Genomic DNA, 26779 nt, shown 5'->3' with positions numbered 1-26779 from the left:
CTTTCACCAACTGGCTTGTTTCACTTAGCATAATGCTTTCCAGTTCCATCCATGTTGTCGCAAAGGGTAGGAGCTCCTTCTTTCCTTCTGCTGCGTAGTATTCCATTGTGTAATGTACCACAGTTTTTTGATTCACTTATTTACAGATGGGCAGTTAGGTTGCTTCTAGCTCTTGGCTATTGTGAATTCTGCTGCTATGAACATTGGGGTGCATAGGATCTTTTGAATTGGTGTTTCAGGGCTCTTAGGGTATAATCCCAGCAGTGGTATTGCTGGGTCAAAAGGCAGTTCCATTTTTAGTTTTCTGAGGAAATTCCATACTGTTTTCCACAGTGGCTGCATCACTCTGCATTCCCACCAACAGTGCACTAGGGTTCCCTTTTCTCCGCATCCTCTCCAACACTTGTTGTTTGTTGATTTGTTTATGATGACCATTCTGACTGGTGTGAAGTGGTATCTCACTGTGGTTTTAATTTTCATCTCTCTGATGGCTAGTGATGCTGAGCATCTTTTCATATGTCTCTGGGCCCTCTGTATGTCTTCCTTGGAGAAGTGTCTGTTCAAGTCCTTTGCCCATTTTTTAATTGGGTTTTTTGTCTTTCTAGAGTGGAGTCGTGTGAGTTCTTTATATATTTTGGATATCAAACCCTTGTCTGAGGTATCATTGGCACATATGTTTTCCCATATGGTTGGTTTTCTTTTCATTTTCATTTTATTTTCTTTAGCCGTGCAGAAGCTTTTTATCTTGATGAGATCCCATTTGTTTATTTTTTTCTTTTTCATCTCTTGCTCTAGGGGACATATCAGTGAAAATATTGCTGTGTGAAATATCTGAGATTTTCCTGCCGATGTTTTCCTCTAGGACTTTTATGGTGTCATGACTTATATTTAAGTCTTTTATGCACCTTGAATTTATTTTTGTGTATGGTGTGAATTGGTGATCGAGTTTCATTTTTTTTGCATGTAGCTGTCTAGATCTTCCAACAGTAATTGTTGAAGAGGCTATTTTTACTCCATTTTATGCTTCTGCCCCCTTTGTTGAATATTAATTGACCATAGAGACATGGGTTTATTTTGGGGCTCTCTATTCTATTCCATTCTTCTGTGTGTCTGTTCCTGTGCCAGTACCATACTATTTTGATTATAGTGGCCTTGTAATATAGTTTTAATCAGGTATTATGATCTTTCCTGCTTTGTTCTTCTTTCTCGAGATCTAAAACAACCTCTTGATTTGTCAGTACACAAACCCTTTTAGGCCCTAATGAAGAAACAGTGGACATCATGGATGCAGGCATCTGGTAATGATTTAACACCTACAGGCAGAATCAAGAAAACATCCATTGTTTTGTGATTGCATCCTAAGATCGTGGAATAGTGTCGAGAAGGAAGTTGTTGTGAAATTCTTTAAAAAAGGCTGCATGAACAATGTTATGGATGGAATTAAGGACGATGAAATTTACTGTGATGAGGAAAGTGACCCCTCAGAAGACACCAGTAATGTAGAAATTGAAGAAGATGATACTTTTAATATTGGCAATGACAAAGAGTTCTTGGCCTTCTATTATGTGTAAAAATTGTAAATTTGTTACTGGTACATAAAATTTCTTGTACCTCATATCTGTTCTTGTGTTTTGTAATTTTTATTACATAAAATTTCTTGTTCCATAATATATTCAAAAATAAATGCTAAAATTCTTTTATAATACAAAGTAACAGGTATCTAAATATAAATAAATACATAATTGAATTAAAAATTAAAGTTAAATATTTTTTACTGAAAATTTGGGCCAAAAATATGGGTACATTTTATACAAAGCAAAATGAGGGTAATGCTGTGTAGCCTTCCTTAATGTTCCAAGTTTCTACATAAGGGTATTTCTTGAATACCCTTAGCTTCAGTTCCAGCCAGGTGACTGTCTTCACGGGGCCATCTCCTGGCTTATGTCTCTGCATAACAGGACTTTGCACTAAACTATTTGCCCTCTCTGGTACTATGTTCTCCCTCTGCCCCCCCCACCCTGAAGTTCCTAACAGCTTCCTATTGTCTTTGCCTCATCTGTTGCTTTTTCATCTCTGCCAACAAACTTTAAACTAGTTCCTTATTTTAATTTCTTCGTCTATTCATGGTGCTATTTTTCTGAATGTACTTTAATATACTAGGAAGAAATCTGTTACTAAAGTAACTGGCCTATTTTTAATAATTACTCTTGGTGTGTGCGTTATTCTAAAGTGGCTCTCAAGATGTCTGTCCTTGGATGTACATGCACTATGTAATTTCATTTCTTTGAATATGTATGAAAATAGTTAATATAATGGGATGACACTTCCATGATTTGGTTAAGTGGTAAAAAATATTTTGAAGATGTGATTATGCTCCCTTATCAGTTAACTTTGAGTTAATTCAAAGGAAACCACTATGGGCCAGCCATAATCTGGAGAGCCCATAAAAGAGGATTTAGGATTATTTATTTATTTTTTAAAGGTTGTATTTATTTATTTTTCAGAGAGGGGAAGGGAAGGAGAAAGAGAGGGAGAGAAACATCAATGTGTGGTTGCCTCTTATGCGCCCCAACTGGGGACATGACTCACAACCTAGGCATGTACCCTGACTGGGAATTGAACTAGAGACCCTTTGGTTTGCAGGCTGGCACTCAATGCACTGAGCTGCACCAGCTGGGGCACGATTTTTTAAAATAATAGACACATTTAATCATCAGGAACTTATATTTTTGGGAGTGCTTCAATTCTGGGTAAAAAAGGTAGGGTAAAAATCACACTTTTTAATAGGTATAAGTAAAATTAAATATGATTCAGATAATTTTGATTTTAGCATTATTCTTTAGCATTAGTCTTTAGCAAAAGACTAATCTCAGTCTTTTAATGTGGGCACTTACCCTAGGCATTGCAGAGGAACTGAGGACCTGTGGGAAAATGTGAAGATAGGACTCCAGTGTATTTGTAGTCACCACTAAATAAAACTACTTGATCTATAACAGTGAGCAACTCAACTGTTAGTCCAATTCCTACACACCATGTCATTCATTACTAGCTCATTTATTACATCTCTCAACTGAGACCTTACTATTCAGTCATCAGGACACTGCATCAGTCACTAAACAGTTCTGAGATGTTTCATAAAAGTGGACCTAGACTACTTTTCCTCACAAAACCCTCCACACCTGTTTTCATAGTATTTTGGAAATCAAATCTCCAAACAGTGGTGAGGCTATTTTCACCTGTCCTTACTACACAGAAGCCTCCAGTATTTCAGCTTTTTATATCTCAGTTGGTATGTGATAATACTGACATCAAAAAAATCATAGATACAAATAGAACTTTCCTGATTAAAAAAAATTTCAAGTATTTGTTTCTTTCTTATTTTTTATTTTATTAAATTTATTGAAGTACACTTGAAGTATTTGTTTCTTCATGGGACATATCCCAGTTTCAATTTACTTTTGTTTTATACACATTTAAGTGTTATGCTCCTTCCTAAGCATTATCCTCATTGTTCTTTCTTGAGGGTAGAAAAATATATAGAAAGCATGTATATCTCATTCTTCAGAATTTTAGTTTTGTTTAACCAGCTAAACATTCCATCTCCATTGAACTAACAACAGCGTTTTTTTCTTCATAAGAATCCTCAGACATCTCTTCTGAGCCACAATTAAAATATATATAAATATTTTTATAAATAAAGCCATCACTTATTTTTTCTGTGTGATTAGGTCATTAAACTTAACTCTACATTAATGGAACCCTGACAGTAGTACTTGGTCATATTTTAACAACACAGTTATAATTATTTGATCACAATGAGTGAAAAATAAATTCTGTTTTGTTAAAAATGTAAATGGTTAAAGACAATCCTTACATGTAGTCCAGTAACCACCACTGAGATTCTCCAAATGCAATATGCTAGTAACTCATCATAAGAGGATTTTCTCAGGGGATGAGTGCTCCAAGGAGGTTAAGATATGAAGTTTTCCATGTATATATGAAGTTTTCTTAACCTCCTTGGAGCATTCATTCATATATGTATAATCTCCCTGAAAACTTAAACTTCTAATGAAGAACTAGGGCTATTATATAAATTTGAAAATATATAAATGTGGAGAGAACCATATGATATTTAAAACAACTATATGAAATATTATATAATATTATGGCAAATAATTTTGAGTTTATAAAACCTTTAAGAAAGCAGTTGCTAAAACAAAATCAAAAGTAGTTGAAGCAATACTGAGTGATTCGTTCTGAGATATGCAAACTCTTGCCAGTTATATAATCTTGCAAATGGAAATAAAAGTACTTTTTTATATTCTAATAATTATTAAGAACCTTGATAAGAAAGTAAAGTTGTTTAAAATGTCTCAGAGTTAGAATTTTATAAATTATAATGATGTGAAAATATAAATACTAATCACTTAATATAACTACTAGCAATCAGGATAAATAATGACTAATTTTATTTTAACAAGTTATTTCCTAAAATCATTTTTAAAATCTTTGTTCTGTTTGCATTATTACCATTATTAGGAAGTATTTTAGATGAAGATGCTGTTGAATGTAATCTATAGACTTCTCCCATTATATTTTTCAAAACTATGGAAATTTGGAGAAAAACCTGACAACTTGCAAATATGTGTTCTTTTTCACTTTTCAGAGGTGACATAAAATTATAATGCCTTCTAGGGTGTAAATATAAAAGCTGGAAATTGGCTAAAAATATCTTTGTACATAGTGTGAGTTCTTTTTCTTTTTTTTTACTGTTGTTCAAGTACAGTTGTCCCCATTTTGCCCCCACCATGCTCCCTGCCCCAACCATCCCCGCCTCCCACCCTCATACCTACCCTCTTTGGCTTTGTCCATGTGTCCTTTATACAGGTTCCTTGATGGCCCTTCCCCTACATTCCCCCATTATCTCTCTCCCCGCTCCCCCCTGGTTACTATCATTTTGTTCTTTAATTCAATATCTCTGGGTATATTTTGCTTGCTTGTTTGTTTTGATTAGGTTCCATTTATAGATGAGGTCATCAGTAAATGAGTGGATAAAAAAACTATGGTATATTTACACAGTGGAGTTCTACCCAGCAGAAAGAAAGAAGGAGCTCCTAACCTTTGCAACAACGTAGATGGAACTGGACAGCATTATGCTAAGTGAAATAAGCCAGGACATGAAAGACAAATACCATATAGTGTGACTTTTCCTCATCTTAAAACACACTTATCTTACTGGGATAAAATTAAAATAAAATTTTAATTAGTGTAACATTATACAGCATGCAAAAGAAAAAACACTGTAAATTTCTGTATAGTTTTAAATGCTGTTATCGCAAGAGACTTTTAATATAAATCTGCATGATGTAAATGGATTGTTCATATTTTATAATTTTAGGTAATTTCAACCAAAGTATAAAGTACTGGGATATTTATTATTTGAAATTATTTCTATGGAATAAACTCCCTAACATAATTTATGAAATAGCATACCTATAATTCTGTGAGCCATTTAGCTACACTGGGGCTACATAAATAAGGGGAATAATTAGTTAATTAGTGGAAGTTTACAGCCCTATATATTTCCACTTTTTACCAGAAAAATAATGGCACTATATTAAAAAATACCTATTATGTACACTGTGCTGGGAATTCGGAGGGTGACGTAGGGTAATAAAGCCCTACAGGTTTCAAATGTACAACTCAGTAACACATCACCTGCACTATGAGTTTTGTGCTCACAGCCCAAAGTCAAGTCTCTTTCCATCCTCATTTATCCCCTCTTTGCTCACTTTTCACCTCCTGACACCTCCCTTTCCCTCTGGCTCTCACCATACTGTTGTTATATACTGGACTACAAAATAATAATTTGAAGGCATTTGATGTGAGTTTAATTTAGCCTATAATTCAAAGAAGTCCCTGGTGATATAATGAGAGTTTCAATTTTTTTTATTATATCATGATAGCTTAGTGTATGCATAATGAAATGAGGGATACAATTAACTTATCTTTTTAAGTATTTAACTCGGCAGTGTCAAACTCATTTTCACCTGGGGCTGCATCAGCCTTGAGGTTGTCTTCAAAGGGCCGAATGTAATTTAAACTCCTTAACAGTGAAGGAGTAGTTACATTTATACAGTCCTAAAATTATTTCAGCCCTTTGAAGGCAACCACAAGGCTGATGTGGCCTCCTGGTGAAAATGAGTTTGACACCCCTGATAACTCCTTAAAATTACCTGGCAGACTTTGCAATTACTTGAATTCATACCAATATTTTGACCTTAGCCCAGTAAATTAGACCCTCAGTTTGTTCTTAAACAAAACGGAAACAATAACGCCAGCAATCTCCTTCAGCTGGAGTGAGGGATACATTGATTTTATGCATGCAAATAATCTGGTGAACTTTTTGATATATTGAATAAATGCTCACACCCTTCCAGATTTGACTTAGGCATTTAAAGGCTTGTCAACTGCCACTCCTCTGCAGATATTCTAAAATTCATTCTGATAGAGCCATTTATTATTTGCATTTGTCATACATTTTCCCCCTAATTTTTCATAGTATTGAATAGTTGTTTGCTTGAAATAGAGGTCTCTTTAATTCCACCTGGCCCACATGCTACACATATTGATGTCTTTCTCATCCTAATATGGAGACTGCAGAGTGAAGACCACCTAAAACCACTCCCTGGTTATAAATACACACACATACACACACACACACATATATATACACATACACATATAAATATATATACACACTCTTTCTTCGGTCTCTTAAAGATTTATTTCCATTTCATGCTTGCTCTCTTTACCTTGTAAAATTATTTATATTTTTATCTATCCCATATGGATTTAGGCTTTTGTGGGTAAATAAATGCTTTTAACTCATTTTCACATTCCACTGCTAATTGTTTAAACATTTTCTTAATAGACTTTTTTTTTAATGTGGAGAATAGGATTAATTCTCTATAGATACTATAAATCAGTATAAATGTTAAGCAATATTTAATATTAATCTACCAAGAGTAGTTTCTAGATGTAAATAATAGTAGTAGATAGTAAAAAGTGTCCATTTCTGTGACTCTCCATTCTCGATTCCCATCTTACCATGTTCTTCTGTATCTTCTGGGCTGCGGTAAAGAGCTAAGTAATATCCAAACATGTGAGACTCACGAGGTGCTGGGCTCTATCTAATAGGGTACAGACAGAGAGAGCTGCAAACAATGTTTTTCTAAACTAAGTGGATCCAAGAGATGTATTATACTTAGTCCCTTCCAATTCTAAGATTGTGTACTCATGGGAGTCTGCTGACTAGAGAAATTTCCTTCTAGTGTTCAGTCACGAGGACTGGGAATTATCAGATGGTTCTCCGCATCTCCTAGCACTTAATTCATAGCCACTACTCACATGGACATGAACTAAATAAACAGGCAAAACAAAAACACAACAAAACAAAACCAGAACAGACACCTCTTTATATCCCAGCTTAGCGGAAACTAAAAACAACTTGAATAAAATATAATGAAACACACAGAGAAATTCAAATAGAGACACATGAAAAACTTTCTGAAACAAATAACAAACTCATAAAAACATACTTATACCACAATAATTCAGCATATTATTTAAGCTAAGGACATACCTCCTTTTATTGCACTTTGCTTTATTGTGCCTTGTAGATACTGCAGTTCTTACAAATGTGGATTTGTGGCAACCCTGCGACAGGCAATACGAATGGTGCCATTTTTTTCCAACAGCATTTGCTCCCTTTCTGTCTCTGTGCCGCATTCTGGTACTTTTCACAATATCTCAAACTTTTTCACTATTATTACATTTGTTATGGTGAACTGTGATCAGTGAATTTTGAATTTGCTAAGGCAAGAACCCTACTGGCAAAAAGATTACCACTCTCTGAGGGTTCAGATGATTATTAGCATTTTTTAGCAAGAGGTATTTTTAAATTAGGTATGTAAAATTTTTTAGAGATGATGCTATTGCACACTTACTAGACTATAGTATAGTGTAAACATAACTTTTATATGCACTGGGAAGCCAATATACTCATGTGACTTGCTTTATTGAGATAGTCACTTTATTGCAGTGGCCTGGAACCAAATTTGTACCATCTCTGAGGTATACCTATATAGTACTATGATATGAACATGCATTCAGGTAGAAGAAATACACCTCAAAAAAAAAGTAAAACAAAGAATTGAAAAAATGAAATAACTTCCTTTATCATTTTTGTGTGTATTTTAAAAATATTTTCTAAATGTTTATTTACATATTTTTGCAAAGCTTTTTTGTCTAATTGTCTTATTTATATATTTTTATGCTACGTTATCATTTCTTTTTCCCTTTCTTTCATCCATCACTATTCTTACAATTAGAGCACATTAGCAATAGAATATTTTCTTCAAATTATTAAAATATATAGTATAAAATACAAAAAATATATAGTATATTTTTATGTCTAATGTAGCTTTTATGGAAATAATTTGAGGTTTAATTCTAGTTAATAGCTTCAACACCTATTTAAAGTCACTATCCTTTTACTTAAAAAAAAATTATTGTTGTTCAAGTACAGTTTTCTGTCTTTTCCTCCCACCTCTCCCCCCAATCTCAGCCATCCCCACCTCCCTCCCCTGATTTCACCCCCATTGGTTTTGTCCATGTGTCCTTTATAGTTGTTCCTGAAAACCCTTCACCCTTTTCCCCCATTATCCCCTCCCATCTCCCTTCTGGTTACTGTCCGTTTGTTCTTAATTTCAATGTCTCTGGTCATATTTTGTTTGATTTTTTCTTTTGTTAATTAGATTCTAGTTAAAGGTGAGATCATATGGTATTTGTCTTTTACTGCTTGGCTTATTTCACTTAGCATAATGCTCTCCAGTTCCATCCATGCTGTCACAAAAGGTAGGAGCTCCTTTTTTCTCTCTGATGGGTAGTATTCCATTTTTTAAACGTACCACAGTTTCTTGATTCACTCATTTACTGATGGGCACTTAGGTTGCTTCCAGCACTTGGCTATTGTAACTGTGCTGCTATGAACATTGGGGTGCATAGGTTCTTTTGGACTGGTGTTTCAGGGTTCTTAGGATATAATCCTAGCAGTGGAATTGCTGGGTCAAAAGGCAGTTCCATTTTCAGTTTTCTAAGGAAATTCCATACTGTTTTCCACAGTGGCTGCATCACTCCTCATTCCCACCAACAGTGCACTAGGGTTCCCTTTTCTCCGCATCCTCTCCAACATTTGTTTGTGGATTTGTTTATGTTGGCCACTCTGACTGGTGTGAGATGATACCTCATTGTGGTTTTGATTTGCATCTCTCTGATAGCTAGTGATGCTGAGCATCTTTTCATATGTCTCTGGGCCCTCTGTATGTCCTCCTTGGAGAAGTGTCTGTTCAAGTCCTTTGCCCATTTTTTAATTGGGTTGTTTGTCTTCCTGGAGTGGAGTCATGTGAGTTCTTTATATATTTTGGAGATCAGACTCTTGTCTGAGGTATCATCGGCAAGTATATTTTCCCATAACTTGGTTCCCTTTTCATTTTAATGTTGTTTTCTTTAGCCATGCAGAAGCTTCACTTTTTGAATTGTTAATTGCTATGGATTTTGAAGCATTTTTGACATTATTTTATTTCATTTATAAACATCAGCTTTAAAGATAAAAGTAATTAACATTGTGATAAGAACAAAGGCAAGTATTAGAACAAGTTTTCATTTTTCATAATGCATTTATATTATAATAATTGAACCATTCTTTTTATTGCGAATATTGATTTGATTTTATAATGTAAACATATAAAATTGGAATTCTACATTATGCTTCTTGTTTATTTGAAACTAAGTTTTATTTGGGTAATTTTCTATGGAGCAGGTTTTAAGATAGTATACAAAAAATCACTTATGCACATTCATATGGATATTATATGTACATCAACATGATGGTATTTTAAACACTATATTATATACATGGATATTTGATATCTTACTTAAAGCATGTTATATATGCTTTAAAATATTTATTCTCACTAATCTAGACACAAACATTATTACAAATAATTAAATTAAACTTATATGGTTTTATTTTATGCTAAATCAACCCTTTTGGCAGAACTACATGACCTAAAAGATTTATTTCTTAAGTGCTACAGTGCATATTGATTAAATGCCTGCTGGATCAGTTTTGTGTTAAGGGCCAGAGAAAAGACAAAATGAGAAACTCTGCACTCTACTAACGTATACTCAGGTAACAGGAGTGCTGAGGATCTTGCCTCTGCAGCCAGAAGTAATGTATGGACTGTTGGAATGCTAGATGTTCAAAACCTTTTTTGCTGGATCAATATCAATTTTGCGGATGTTTAATGCAACTCTGAGGTTTTATTATGCCTGGCACACAACAAATAAAACAACCATTTGTCTTTATTACTCACAACAGTTTACTGTTTCATTGCCTCAGCCTATTGCTTTCAAATTATATTCTGAGCATATCTTTGCATAATTAATAGATTCACTATGGAACTTTCATTTAAAAAATTTTACATGAATTTTGCTTTTCCTAGAGAATATAGAAACAGCTGAAATAATCTTTTAGGACCCTCCCCCTTTTTCTAGATGTTTAATGACTCCACATCATTGGATAAGATTGAGCCATGAGTAAAAAATCATCTGAAAGTTTAAAGTGGCCCAAATGTAGAAGAATAAATATTTAAATATTATGATTCTGAAATGCAAAAAAGGAAAACTTTATTTTATAAAATCATTTGTTCTTGCTTCTCATAAGCTGCTATTCTACTGTGTAGGGTATGTTTGCATATATGAAATGAGAAGGGAGTGGGAGAATTGCAAATTCCCAATTCATGATCTTAAAATCTTTTCAAGTTTAAAGAACTATCTCAACAATAACCATTTATTAATCATAGAATTCAACTTTATCTCACAAATATTCCTTCTGCTGCCCTCTGCCTTTGTTCAGATATCTGGCAATACTGATCATATGATTTTGGAAATCATCTTTGTTAGAGAGTCAACTGGTATTAATTAGACTATTTAAAACTAGACATTATAAAGTGAAAATTAAATTACTGCAACATTATGCAAACTCAGTCTTTTTATTGACAGAGTTGACATATTTTGCTCCTGCTAACTTCTGATACTTTTTTAATGTCATGACAGTGTTTAATATAAAATAATAATTTGAATATAACAATACTGAAAGCTCTGTTTTGTTTGATTTTAGTTAAGTAACAAAGCCATGATATTCATATTTGAGGTACCATTTGAAGCCATAAAATCACTAAATTTGTATTGGGGTATATTGACAGATTTGAATTCGTTTTTCATTTATCTTCCAAAAACTTTTTCTCAAATGAAAATGATAATACATCTTTCTTAAAATACTCAATAATAAACCAGTTAATCTTTTTATTCACCTGGATTAGTCCTTGAAAACATAAAAATCAGATTCTATTATTTTAACTCTGCATGTGACAATTTCTAAAATACGGCACACAAATTTTGAAATTCTTCTCTTTAGAGGTGGGGTCTATGTCCTCTCACTTTGAATATGGACAAGAGTATGAACATTGCATGTTATAGAGTATGGCAGAATTGATGATGATTTCCACCCAAGACAAACTGAGAACAGACTATGTATCTTCTCCCTGGTACCTCTAGAATGATCACTCTCTTAGAAAGCTTCTTCCTAGAACCCAGTCATCGTGTCAAAAGCACCAAACCCTTGGAGAGTCCGCACACTTCATCTTCTGAGTCTCATCAGCCCACAGGTGGATATACAAGAGAATAATTTATCTGGAAATTAAAGCCCTCATTCTCAGCTTTTATAGTCCCTATCTTTTTAGGACATCCTCAACTGTGTTAATCTTAGCCATTGAGTGTTCCATCTCATAAATATGCAAAAGATATAAATCATAACCGCTATTTTATGTTTAAGTTCTTGATCAACATAATTTTTTTAATACTAATCAAACTGTTATTTTATACTACTAGTCTTAGGTAGTTACTATGCAACAGTAGTGATCAGAAAAAAAGCATATTTATAGTTTGAATTCAAATTTGTCTTCTGTTATACAGTATGCAATTATTAAAGCAGAGATTTTTTTCTTATTACTGAAAGTCTTCTTTTTTTTTAATTTGGAAACTTCCCCAGCTCCTATGACTCAAGACTTCAAATCAATGTCTCTAGTTATATTTTGTTTGCTTTTTTCTTCTGTTGATTATGTTCCACTTAAAGGTGAGATCATATGGTATTTGTCCCTCACCGTCTGGCTTATAGCATAATGCTCTCCAGTTCCATCCATGCTGTTGCAAAGGATAGAGGTCCTTCTTTCTCTCTGCTGCGTAGAATTTCATTGTGTAAATGTACTACAGTTTTTTGATCCAAGGCACTTAGGTTGCTTCTAGTATTTGGCTATTGTAAATTGTGCTGCTGTGAACATTGGGGTGCACAGGTTCTTTTGGACTGGTGTTTCAGGGGTCTTGGGGTATAATCTCAACAGTGGTATTGCTGGGTCAAAGGGCAGTTCCATTTTTAGCTTTCTGAGGAAATTCTATACTGTTTTCCCCAGTGGCCTCACCCGTCTGCATTCCTACGAACAATATACTAGGGTTCCCTTTTCTCCGCATCCTCTCCAACATTTGTTTGTTGCTTTGTTTATGATGGCAATTCTCACCAGTGTGAGATGGTACCTCATTGTGGTTTTAATTTTCACCTCTCTGATGGCTAGTGATGCTGAGCATCTTTTCATATGTCTCTGGGCCCTCTGTATGTCTTCCTTGGAGAAGTGTCTGTTCAAGCCCTTTGCCCATTTTTGGGGGGTTGTCTTCCCGGAGTGGAGTCGTGTGAGTTCTTTATATATTTTGGAGATCAGACCCTTGTCTGATGTATCATTGGCAAATATGTTTTCCCATACTGTTGGTTCTCTTTTCATTTTAATGATGTTTCCTTTAGCCATGCAGAAGCTTTTTATTTTGATGAGGTCCCATTTGTTTATTCTTTCCTTTATGTCCCTTGCTTTAGGGGATGTGTCTGTGAGGATGTTGCTGCATGGAATGTCTGAGATTTTCCTGCCAATGTTTTCCTCTAGGACTTTTATGGTGTTATAACTTATATTTAAGTCTTTTATCCATCTTGAAGTTAAGAACAATCTAACAATAGCCAGAGGGGAGGGGAGAAGGGGCAGTGAGGAGAAGAGTCTCCAGGAACTATAAAGGACACATAGGCAAAACCAAGGGGGAGGGTGGAAACAGGGAAGGGAGGTGGGCTTGGCTGGGGTGGGATACAGGGGTGGGGAGAAAATGCAGACAACTGTAATTGAACAACAATAAAATAATTGAAAAAAAAACCTTTAAATCATGGTTTATGTTTTAGTATTGAGATTTGTTCTCCGCATCATCTATTGAAAAGTATGGTAAGAATATCCTTCTGTGTTTGTATTTTATTGCTTTGTAGTTTTATATTTCATCCTCATTTTACTGGGTAGTAATATTTCTTACAATAGCATAATAATTTCCCTCCTTCAACTTGTATCAAAACTATATTTATATGATGGATTTCTTATGTGCCAAACACTATATCATTTTAGCACACAGGAATTTGACTTAAAATGCTGGTGACTCAATAGATAGCAATAGTTTCTATTCATTGCTCTCTTGATCCACACTTTCACAGGCAAATAAATATTCTGTACGTCTTTTATAACAGAAGAACTCTGTTTGGTTAATAGAACAGTTTATTTGAAGAAAAGAAAAATAACAGTATAAATCAAGTGTTTGCTGCTGGATGGATGGAGACTATATTTACTCTTGAAATAAGTGTGTGAAAGTTTACATCAACTGAATAATTTTTTGGAGAGGTTTTTCTTCTTTATCTCTCTATCTATCTACCCACACATATATATGCATGTACACAGATAAAATATACACACTTAACCCACAGATATATTTGTATAATACATTCTATATATTTTAATTAAGATGTACTTACATATTATATATGTATACACACACATGTGTGTGTGCATCATTGGTATGATTACTTATTTCCACACTGCAGTATGGATGGTTCTTGAGAAGGTTATATACACTTTGTGTGTCACTGACCTCCGATCAAGTAGACACAGCAAAGCCATTAATAGAATGGGTACCATAAACATGAAAAAAGCAATTCCCCATGATATGTGATGTGAAAATGCCATAAATTTCAAGGAAAACAATGTCAGAAGGATTATCAGTCTCTGGAATGTCAATGTCCTGGAATGTAGGAACTAGGTATGGTTGGAGGACCCACCAGAAGATTATGTTCTAAGGAAAAGAGCAGACCACAAACACACCATTTAATGAGTTTATAATAAATGTGCTGGTGAAAGGGGCACCAACACCTCTAATTAATAAAGTGATGGGCTTTTTTGTATAAGGCAAAGGCTGACAATAGAGAGGCTATTATGGAAATGATTATTATAAAACCTCAAAATATTAAAAATCAGATTATAGCATTTAACTGCCAGAAACCATGGAATTTTAATTAGTACTATAATTAGCAAGGTTTAAGTAGTGACCCCAGGAACCTTACTCACAGAGAATTATGGAGATGATGAATAGAACAATTTTCAACCTAGAAGCAAATAAATGGAAAGCTGTACCACAAGGAAAAAATCAAGGAATAGTTAATCAGAAGCCTGAGGAAAGTCACCTAAATATTCATGATCTTCATCCCAGTTTTTAGATCACAGCATGTGATCAGACCCAGAATCCATGAAGAAGGGGTGGCTGCATTTCCAGGAAGAAGGACTCCACAATCCCAAGTCAATTATACATGGCAATGAATCCATCAGTACCTTCTCAAAGGACCTATGGCACTTTATATGTGTCACTGTGCTCTGGTGAACAGAGAATGCCAAAATACTGTTAGAAATGTAGGGCACAGTACCCAGTTGTTGCTGGTACCCAGAGATCTGAAGTGTCATCATGACCATTCTCTTAGTGAAGTAATACACAGAAGATAAATAATAAATTATATCTTAGCTAAGCTATGGTTTACATATATGGTTAACATACATGGTTAACATATAATCCCTAAACCAACTGTGGTCATTTTCCGGATTCCTAAATATGTAATTGGAGTTAACATAGGTGGTAGTTTGCACAATCCCTACATTCTGGATCTGTTGGATAGGAGCTATCAAGTAGGAAAAGCTAACTGAAGGTATCTGAAACTAGTTCTCTCTATAGCCAAAATAGTAAATAAAAAACAATATCATATGTCAGGGTCATAAGAGGTTATGGTCACCTTATAATCCTAAAGGGTGCAGTTATCTATGTGTTCCCCATGTAATTCATAGTTAAACTCATAGAAACTAGATGGGACATGGAAGATAATTGTAGACAATCACAAAAATAGTCAAGAAATTCAATGTGGTATTTTTGCTAAAGCACTTTAATATACCCCAGGAGCACAGCATTTGGCCAGTGATTTAGTGAATATATTGTTTCCTATATCAATCAAAAAAATAAAGCCTGGTTCTTTGAAAGGATAAATAAGATTGACAAAAAATTTATCCAGACTCATCAAGAAAAAAAAATAGAGGACCCAAATAAATAAAATCAGAAATGAAAGAGCTTTTGCAAAAGAAAAGAAATTGCAAACAAAACAAAAAGGCAACCAACTGAATGGGAGATGATATTTGCAAACAATAACACTGACAAGGGGTTTACATCTAAAATATATATAGAACTCATACAACTCAACACCAAACAAACAAACAATCCGATTTAGAAAAAGAACAGGAGACCCGAACAGACATCTCTCCCAAAAGCATACAAATGGCCAACAGATACATGGAAAGAAGTTCAACTTTACAACTTTACTTTACTAGGTATTAGGGAAATGCAAATAAAAACTACAATGATATACCACCTCACACCTGTTAGGACAGGTAATAAGTGTTAGAGAGATTGTGGAGAAAAAAAGAACCCTCATTCACTGCTGGTGGGATGTAAACTGGTACAACCACTATGGAAAACAGCATGGAGATTTGTCAAAAAATCAAGAATAGAGTTACCATATGATCCAACACTCCATTCTGGGTATCTAACGGAAAAACTCAAAAACATTTATTTGCAAGGATATATGCACCCTTACGTTCATTGAAGTATTATTCACACTGGCCAAAATTGGAGACAACTGAAGTGTCTTTTGATAGATGATTGGATAAAGAATATGTGATATATATATGTATTTGTGTATATGTGATATATATATATGATATATATATACACACACACACACACATACACATACACACACAATGGAATACCACTAAGCTATAAGAAAATAGGAAATACTGCTATTTGCAACAACGTGAATGGGCCTTGAGAATATTATGCTAAGCAAGATAAGTCAGCCAGAAAAATCTAAAAACCCTATGATTTCACTCATATGTGGGATACAAACTGAAACTTCTAGACAGAGAAAACAGCATGTTGGTTACCAGAGGGAAGGGGTGACAGGATAGTAAAGAGAAAAAGAGGCCAAATATATGCTGACAGAGGACAATTTGACTGTGGGTGGTGGGCACAAAATGCAATACACAGATTATGTATCATAGAAACATGTACTTGAAATCTATATGACCTGATTAATCAATGTCACCTCAAAAATTTAATAAAACAAAAAAGAAATGGAAGAGGAGAAGTATCAACTGACTCTGCAAAAATACAAAAGATTGTAAAAATATATTATGAACACCTCTATGCCAACAATTTGGATAATCTGGACACAAGGATAAATTCCAAGACACATACAATCTTCCAAAACAGAAACTGAAAGAATCAGAAAATCTGAATAGACAGAATACAACTAATGAAATAGAAGCAGTAATAACAAACACCGGACAAACAAAAGTCCTGGACCAGATGGCTTCACAGGTGAATTTTACAAAATATTCAAAGAAGAACTAACACTGATCTTTCTCAAACTATTCCAAAAAAAAAAAATGGAAGAGAAGGCTCCTTAGCTCTTTTTACAAAGTCAGCGTTATTATAATTTCAAAAACAGAAAAAAATACTCTACAAAGTAAGAAATATGTAGGACAATATCCCTGATAAACATAGATGATAAAATCCTCAACAAAATATTAGCAAACAAGATCCAGAAATTATTAAAAAGGTCATAAACCATGATCAAGTGGAATTTATATTGGGGATACAAGGTTAGTAAATGTTTGCAAGTCAATAAATGTAATATGTCACATAAACAAAATGAAGAGTAAAAATCATATAATTATATCAATAGATGCAGAAAGAGCATTTGATAAGATCTAGCACCCATTTATGATAAAAACTCTCAACAAAGTGGGAATAGAGGGAATATACTTCAACATAATAAAGGTCATATTTTACGAACCTACAGCCAACATCATACTTAATGGGCAAAAACTAAAGGTGTTGCCCTTAAGGTTGGGGACAAGAAACTGATGTTTGCTTTCACCAGTCTTATTCAACATAGTACTGAAATTCTTAGCAACAGCAATTAAGCAAGAAAATGACATAAAAAGCATCCAAATTGGAAAGGAAGAAGTAAAACTGATATTATTTTCAAAAGATTCTACAAAATAAAAGAAACTAGAACTTTAAATAAATTCAGTAAAGTATCAGAATACAAAATAAATATCTAAGAATCAGTGGCATTTTTTACACCAATAATAAGCCATTAGAAAAGAAAACTAAGTAAATAATATCATTTACTATTGAATCAAAAACTACTTAAGAATAAGTTGAACCAAGGATATAAAAAGACCTGTACTCAGAAAATTATAAGACACTGAAGAGAGAAATTGGAAAAGATACAAATAAGTGGAAGCATATGCTGTGTTTATGGATAGAGAGAAACAACATCGTTAAAATTTCCATAATAGCCAAAGCAATCTTTAGTTGAAACACAATTTTTATCAAAATACCAATGGCACATTTCATAGAACTAGAGCAAGTATTCCAAAAATTTATAAGGAACCACAAAACCAAAAATAGCAACAGCTATCTTGAAAAAGAACAAAGTGAAAGAATCTTAAACAGCATGATACTGGCATAAAAAGACACATAGATCAACGGAACAGAATAGAGAGCCCAGAAGAAACCTCACACCTTTATGGTCAATTAATATTTGACAAAGGAGGCAAAAACATACAATGGATAAAGATGCTCTTCAATAAATGATATTGGGAAAATTGAACAGATATGTACAAAAATGAATTTGACCACTTTCTTACACCATACACAAGAATAAACTCAAAATTGATTAAAAACTTTAAGAACTGGAGAGCATTATGCTAAGTCAAGTAAGCCAGGAAGCAAAAGACAAATACCATATGATCTCACCTATTAGTGGAACCTAATCAACAAACAAGCAGGAAAAATATAGCCAGAGACATGGAAATAAAGAACAAACTGACAGTAACCAGAGGGGAGGGGGGAGGAGGATAACAGGGGATAGAAGGGGAAGGATCATCAAAGAACATGTATAAAGGACCCATGGACTAAGACAAAGGGAGGTAGGATTGAGGGTGGGAGGTTGGGGTGGGTGGGGCAGGGGAGGAAAGAGGCAACAATTGTGCTTGAACAACAGTAAAAAAAGAGAAATAAGAAGAGTCCAAACCCTACAAAAAAACCCTTTAAGACTTGAAATCATAAAAATCCTAGAAGACATAAGATCCCAGACATTTCTCATAGCAATATGTTTTGTTATGTATCTCCTTGGACAAGGAACACAAAAGAAAAGAAACCCAAATGGGACTACATCAAAAAGTTTTTGCACAGTAAAGGAAACCATCAACAAAATGAAAAGACAACCTACTTAATGGGAGAACATATTCTCCAATGATACATCTGATAAGTGGTTAATATCCAAAGTTTATAAAGAACTTTTAAAACTGACCACCAAAAAACAAACAATCTAATTAAAAAATGGGTAAAGTACCTGAATAGATACTTCTCCAAAGAGAACATACAGATTGCAAATAGGCATATGAAAAGATGCTCAACATCACTAATCATCAGAGAAATGCAAATTAAAATCACAATGAGATATCACCTCATACCTGTCAGAATGACTATTATTGATAAATCAACAAACAACAAGTGTTGGTGAGGATGTGGAAATAAGGGAACCCCTGTGCTCTGTTTGTGGGAATGTAGATCCCACAAATAGAGCACAAGCTTTCCACAGTAGCCACTGTGGAAAGCTGTATGGAAATACCTCAGTAAATTAAAAATGGAACTTCTTATGATGCAGAGATTCTACTTCTGGGCCTATATCCAAAGAAACCTGAAGCTCTGTTTTGAAAGAATATGGGGTCTGTCCCAAAGATATCCAGCCATGTAATATATAAAACAGAAACATTCATTGAAGAAGAAACAAGATACAAGAAACATTGTACATAGGACAGTGATGCCTCAGTCCCCTTCAAAGTAGGCACCTTGGGGCCTCACACAGTTCTCCCGCATCTTTTCCACTATTCGAAACACTCCAAAATCCTTTGTTAGAATTGCCATTGGCTGTCCCACCATGTTTTTCTGAATCACATTAATGGTCTGAAATCTCTTCCCTTTCAAAGGTGATTTTAGTTTGAGGAAAAGCCAGAACTCTCAGGGGGCCAAATCTGGGCCTTAGGGGGCTGAGTCACCTGGGTGATTTGATGTTTCACAAAAAAACTCTGCACAAGACATGATGTGTGGGCAGGGCCTGGTGTAACAAAGCTGCCAATCACCAGTTGCCCATAGCTGCAGCCGTTTTTGTTGTATTGCATATCTCAACCAATGAAGAACACTGAGGTAGTACTCCTTGTTAATTTTTTGGCCTGGAGTGTAGTACTGGTGATGGACAACACCTTCCCAACCAAAAAACACGCTTAACATGGTCTTGATCTTGCTGCAACTTTGTTGCACCTTCTTTGGGTTTGGAGAACCAGGTAACTTCCACTGGATGACTGTGTCTTATTTTCCACATCATAGCCATAGACCCACAATATGACCTACTGGAGGAAATCTGGTCCATTGGTAACGGTTTGAATCAAGTCATTAACAGCTACAGCATGATGTTCCTTCTGCTCTGGTAGCAGAAGCTGCAGAGTGAATTTTGCCACAACACATTTCATGCAAAGATCCTGTGTTAAAATCACAGACACAGTAATTTTTGGAATCCCAAGATCAGCTTCTAGTTCTCTCAGTGTCAGTTTCCGATCTTTGTTGATGGCAGCCTGTACATGTTCAACACTCTCAGGTATTCTGCTTGTTGTAGGCCTTCCGCAACGTGGATCACTTTCAACAGACTTTCTAGCCAAGTGCCCTTCAATAGATGAGTGGATAAAAAAGCTGTGGTACATTTACACAATGGAATACTACTTGCCTATAAAAAAGAAAGAAATCTTACCTTTTGTAGCAGCATGGATGGATATGGAGAGTGTTATGTTAAGTGAAATAAGCCAGTCATAGAAAGACAAATACAATACGATTTCACTTATATGTGGAATCTAATGAACAAAATATACTAACATAAAACAGAAACAGGCTCATAGATACAGAGAACAGACTGACAGCTGTCAGAGTGGAGGGGTTTTGGGGGGTTGGGTTAAAAAGGTTAAAGGACTAAACGAAATAATATCAAAAACTCATAGACACAAAGAAAAACATAGTGGTTACAAGAGGGAAAGTGGAGCAGGGACAGGTAGAAGACTTTAAATGGAATATAAATTCTGATGAACAGAGACTTGACTTTGGGTGGTGAACAGAAATACAATATACAGATGATGTATTATAGAATTGGGGGATTTCATCTGATCTCCCGAATAAGGAGAAAAATAACTCACCTTAGGTTGTAGATGGGTCAGTTCATGTATGGGCACACGTAAATAATTGACAACAGTTACTGTTATTGCCCACTCAGGGTGAGCTTAAAAGTCAGTATCTCAGAAAATTATTTGGATAGTGTATCTGTATTCCAATATTGTAGAAAACAATGCATCAAGGTTAAAAATGTAAATAACTTCAAGAATTTAGATAAATATCTTGGACAGCTGGTCGGGAAGTTGAAAGAAAAAAGATGGGCAAATTGGAGGATAAGTATTTTGAGGTGAATGTGTGTGGATGGACATTCTGGAGAAAGCATGAAGTGTGCAGAGCTTTGTATCATATCTCTTTTCCTGCTAAAGAGATTTTACCATGGAAGAGGCACTAAACTGCTCAGGAAATAAAACTACCTGTACAGTTGGTGTTGATCAGGTTCTGTCAATGGCCAGGCTCTCGTTGACATGAAAGGATATAACGGAAGTGGCCATGGTGGCAGAGACTGAAGCCTAACTAAAGAAACTCAGAATTACCAAAATGATCTGACCACCAGCAATAGAATATGACGATGAACACCAAATTGCTTCATTCTGAGAGGAGAACTGTTAGATTCTTGGTGACAGACTTGTTACATTGTGTCCCTTCCATCCTGTTCAGGTCAGGAGTTTGTTTTTGTATGCACAGTCAGATTTTCTAAGGATGCATTTGCCTTTTTTGTCAGCAGGGCATTGCCTAGTACATACATCAACAAGCTTGTGGAGCACTTGATCTAGTGACATGGACTCCGACTAATGCTGTATCAGACCAGGGGGCTCACATAAATCAAAGATGTTGTGGGAGTGAGTCCGTGTCCACAAGATTCAATATTTCTGTCACATATGGCACCACCCAGAAGCCACTGACTTGCTGAAGACACATTTGGCACACCAGATCTTAGGAAATAATATGTAAAAATAGCATGCATTATCCAAGATGCATAATGTACATTGAACAAAAATATTTATTTTGCACTATTTCTCCAAATGAAGAATACATGAGTTTGGGAGGCAAGCCATGGAAACAAGGGTATTTCCAGTTATTATCGCCTCTAATGACCTACCCTGGAACTTATGATATTCATTTCTACACATCTGGGCACTGCAGGATTATAAGTCCTGGACCCCAAAAGGAACACACTCTATTCAGAGGAAATGCAAGAATCTCTTTTATCTATATCTCCTGCTTGGACACTTTAGGCATTTTGTGTCTAGGGAAGAGCAAGTAAGAAGGAAAGTCACTGTTTTGCAGGTATAATTGACATTTGACACTGATTATATGGTGAGATCTGCTAGTCAATAAATGCAAGCAAGAATACAGATAGTGAAGGAATTTATGATACTCTCTTGCCCAGCTGTGAATTGGAAAACTAGTGTAAGTGTATCTTAAATAGGTCATATAGACCCAGAGATCAAGCACCTTGGGACGAGATTCTGACTCACACCAACAGGTAAGTCATCATGACCAAAATAGGTAGGAGCTGAGGCCAAGGGGAAACTGGAATAAATAGCTAAAGATGCTGAGAGTGGGTATGAGCTGAGGTACCAAGATCAACTGCATTGACAAAAGTTGAAGTTCATCCCACTAACATCCTTCTGTTAGATCTCCTTTCAGAAATAAATGCTCAAAGGAACCCTGAAGGAGTTGCTTCACAAATATATATGGAGAAGTGGGTCCGACTAGCACAAGTAGTGGAAAGAAGTAGATGTGCCCTCCAAGATCCAAATTCAAGAAAGGGCTTGTGGCCATCATTCCTTTGAGGAATGATGTCAGCAGATTGCCTCCTGCTATCTATCAGCTTCTTCAGATTCTGTCCAGCTACAGAGACTGGCCCTGGCTGAAGGCCCACTTTCTCAGGGAAGCCTACTTCCAGTGACAAAGCAAGGCAGGGAGGGGTACAAAGGCTTGGCTTTCTGGTCCATCAGGTAAAACTGATGGTTGGCACTCTCTCAAGACCACCTTTCCCAGGCTGGCCAAGGCTTTGTCCAATCTGCACCACAATTTGACTTGTTCCTCTTCATTCTGTTTCTTCCTTCTTCTTTACACAGATGTTGAGCCCTAATATATGATCTGACACCTCAAACTCTATCTCAAAGCTTTCAGAGAACCCAGTTCACATTCTCTATATATAACATTACCAAGTAAAATGCAAAGACTTAAAAGGTAGATCCTCTGTTATTTCTAGTTCTGTACTCAGTTTCTGGATGGAAGCAGTAAATGTAACTTGAAGAAATCATCAACTTTCTTATAAAATATTGTTTTAAATAGCCCTTTGTAAAGTGGTTCTGGCTATTACTCATTTGTTCGTATTAAATGATGTGAAGAGAATCTTGAGGAGCTGATAATAAAACATGATTATAATTAGATAGCTAATTCTCTTTGTGTCTGTATTACAATCTTTTATATTCCACTTTCTCATCTTAATTCTCTTAACCGAGAGCTGTTAGGCCTCTGTGTCATTGACATATGTTTAATGATTACAGCTTCAACCTTTTTGAGCCGAATAATGAAGTTTTGTCAGACAACTGCTCCTGTTAACATATGCTTTATCTCTATGAGGAATGCTGTTCGCTGACTATACATTCCCATTTGGTATAATTTTGTAAATTAAATTAGATGTGAATAATGTGCTTTTAAATGGAATATAATTTTAAAGAGAGAGAGTTGTTATTTATATGCAGGATTTTGGTTAACTAAGTAATTAATTTGTATCTTGTATGTAACAGCTATAATAGTCACGGTTTTTGTTTGGTTGCCTTTAAATTACTGTCTTTGTCATGAATTCAACATTTCTGATAGGTTCTATTAATATATAGATTCATAGAAATAGAATTATTAAGTTATGTGCTTCAAGGCAATTAAATGATGTGTCTCTTCATTCTCAGAAATGTGATTTTCAACATAGTAAATTCTCTAACATGTGTCTTATTTTATAAATTAACAACTTGATTTTTTATTTGCATTATATATACATAAATATATACACATATATTTATAAAAGTGTGCTTTTTTTCTCTGTTTTTGGGATAGAACAAAATTGTTTACCAAAAACCAAAAAAAAAAAAACCTAATTAAAAAAACTGATTTATCACTAGTAGGGTGGCAATATAATATGGTCAACTATTTAAGTATCAATATTTATCTATGAAATACTATATGAATAACAAATTCTTAAGAAAAATAAGATAGTAATTTTGTAACTAATTGTGAGTTATATTAAACCTGCAGAAGTAAACACATACCATGAAATACTGTTTACCGATTCACCTAAAATTTATGTACAAGTATGAAATATTTCATATACACATACAAACACTCACACGTGTATGCACCCTGCTAGTGTGCAAATGTTTTCTCTAAGATTTCTTTACTATCCCCTCTACCAGCTTACAGAAACGAATTGTGTAGTAACCAGAATGTTCCTAAAATAATATAAATCAGATAGATTATGACAGCCTTTTGCTGAAAGCCCTTCCATCATTGATTCTCACACTTAGAACAAAATAAAAACCCCTTAGCGAGTGTATTAATTTGCTAGAACTTCTGTAATACTCAATGGATTAACCAATACACATTAATTTTCTCAAAGTTTTGGAGGTTAAATGTCTACGATTTAGATGTCAGTAGGATTGGTTTCTTCAGAGGCCCCTCCCCTTAGCTTGGTTTGTTTGTTTGTTTTTAATGTGGTTTTCTCTGTTTAGCCATCTTCCATCTGGTCATATTTCAACATCCCCTGCCCACTTTAGTCCAGATACAGACACACTGTACTTTTATTTTGGTTTTTCAAATATTTAAGCCTATTCCAACCTTGACACCATTTCTTCTGCTATGAAAGCTCTTATCAATTATTTTTATTTTGCAAGAATTGCTTCTTCCTAAAAAGTTTACTTTAAATATCACCACCTGATATAGTAATCTTCCAAAATAACCACAAAATCAGAAATCACTGCTTTCCATAATGCTACTTTAATTTTCCTCATAACCCTTTTTGCGAGAGAGAGAGAAAGAGAGAGGAAAGTGCTTTTTTCTCACATTCACGACGAACTCTCAGTGAGCAGAAAAATCTCTGGCTTATAGGAGGTAGAGAATAAGTACCTATTTATTTTGTGACTTTAATGAATACATGAATGGATCGATGTAATTAAAATGTGTCACACTATATGGTACATCTGTTAGAAATTACTAATTTCTGATTTAAACTAATCATCTTTAAGATAGAATAGACATAATACAATGTTTGATAAACAGTTACATTTTATATAGATTTTAAATTAAAAAAAATGATTCATTAACTAGAATTATGACAGTTTTTCATGTTAGGTAGGTCAGATGTTCTTTCCTTTATTTAAAAATAGATAAATATGAGATTCATAGATTTTAAATTCATGATCATATATCTGGTTAGAAATATTAAGACTTAAACTTTCATGTCCGTTTTCAATATTGAGTGCTTATTGCACTGTCGAATGTCCTGTTTACTTGTGTATGTATAGTTACATTGTAAGCAATATGACTGCATCTTGAAAGTGGATTTTAAAGAAACTGATTGTGCTTTTATTGTTTACTTAAAAAAAACCCTGTAGTACTAACAGTGTAGGAAATAGAGTAGGTAGGAAGGGGTAACTATAAAATGATAGAAGCTGGTATAAAGTTTTGGGGAGGAAAGGAATGATAACATTCCTCAATACTCACTCATTTTTTAAAAATGAGTATGTAGGATTTTCTAATATGATTGACTCCGTGAATACAATGACAATTGAGACCCATCCCCAACCCTCAAATTGCTCACACTAGAAGCACAATTATAAGCTAAGTCATAGTTTGTCTTTAAAAGAGGAAATTGGAAACACATATGAGATGATAAGGAGTAATTCTTCTTACAATGATGCAGATTCCAAACAGAGTTTCTGGCAGCTCTTGGATTTTGAATACTTTCAATGTGTGTTCCATGGTTCTGGCTTAGATAGCGATGGACTGATCATGCTTAAAGCTTGTAAGACCTGAGATGCCATGCTGTTAGGGCAGTAACCTGAAATACTAAAAAATGTGGTGGACTTCACCAGTTATTAAGAGGATGTCAGTATTCTCAGAGTGTTATCATTTATACAGATACTGATAACTATACACTTGTATTTTGCTTTCATTTTTCACTAACAAAAAATATCAATTCTATAAAGGCAGATCAGTTTGAATGTTATCTCAGCTAATTCTTATTCATGTCTAGGAACTGCTCTCTAAGTAGGAGTATAGGCAAACTAGTTCTTGGTTCGGTAGCTCAAGATATATTCATTTAAAATTTAATTCCTTCCCCCCCGCCTTTTTGTAGAATCTAATGGGTGACATTAGTTAACAAAATTATACAGGTTTTAGGTGCACAATTCCAAAACACATCATCTGTACAATGTATTGTATGTTTACCACCCCAATTCAAGTTTCCTTCCATTATGATGTATCCCCCCTATACCCTCCAAAACCTCACCCCCCCCGAAAATCACCACACTGTCATTGTGTCCACGAGTTCTTTCTCTTTTTTTCTTTTTTTTTTAATACCTCTACCTCTCCCCAAACCCCCCACCTGACAGCTGTCAGACTGCTTTCTATGGATCTGTCTTTATTTTGCTTTTTAGTTAATTTTGCTTATTAGATTCCACGTGTGAGTGAAATCATATGGTTCTTGTCTTTCCTAGACTGGCCTTTTCACTTAGGTCCATCCATGCTGTTGCAAAGGATAAATTTTTCTTATTTTTTATATCCAACTAGTCAAAATGTGAGCTTGTGGACTACATAGTGCATTAAAACCTAGAAGTCTAGATTACTAAATCTACAATTTTCATGTGATTTTATTAAATCAAAAATATTAATTTTTTGTAAATATATTTTT

This window comes from Desmodus rotundus, chromosome 2 (assembly GCF_022682495.2).
Source record: "Desmodus rotundus isolate HL8 chromosome 2, HLdesRot8A.1, whole genome shotgun sequence".
Taxonomy (NCBI): Eukaryota; Metazoa; Chordata; class Mammalia; order Chiroptera; family Phyllostomidae; genus Desmodus; species Desmodus rotundus.
This window is presented reverse-complemented; position numbering follows the sequence as displayed.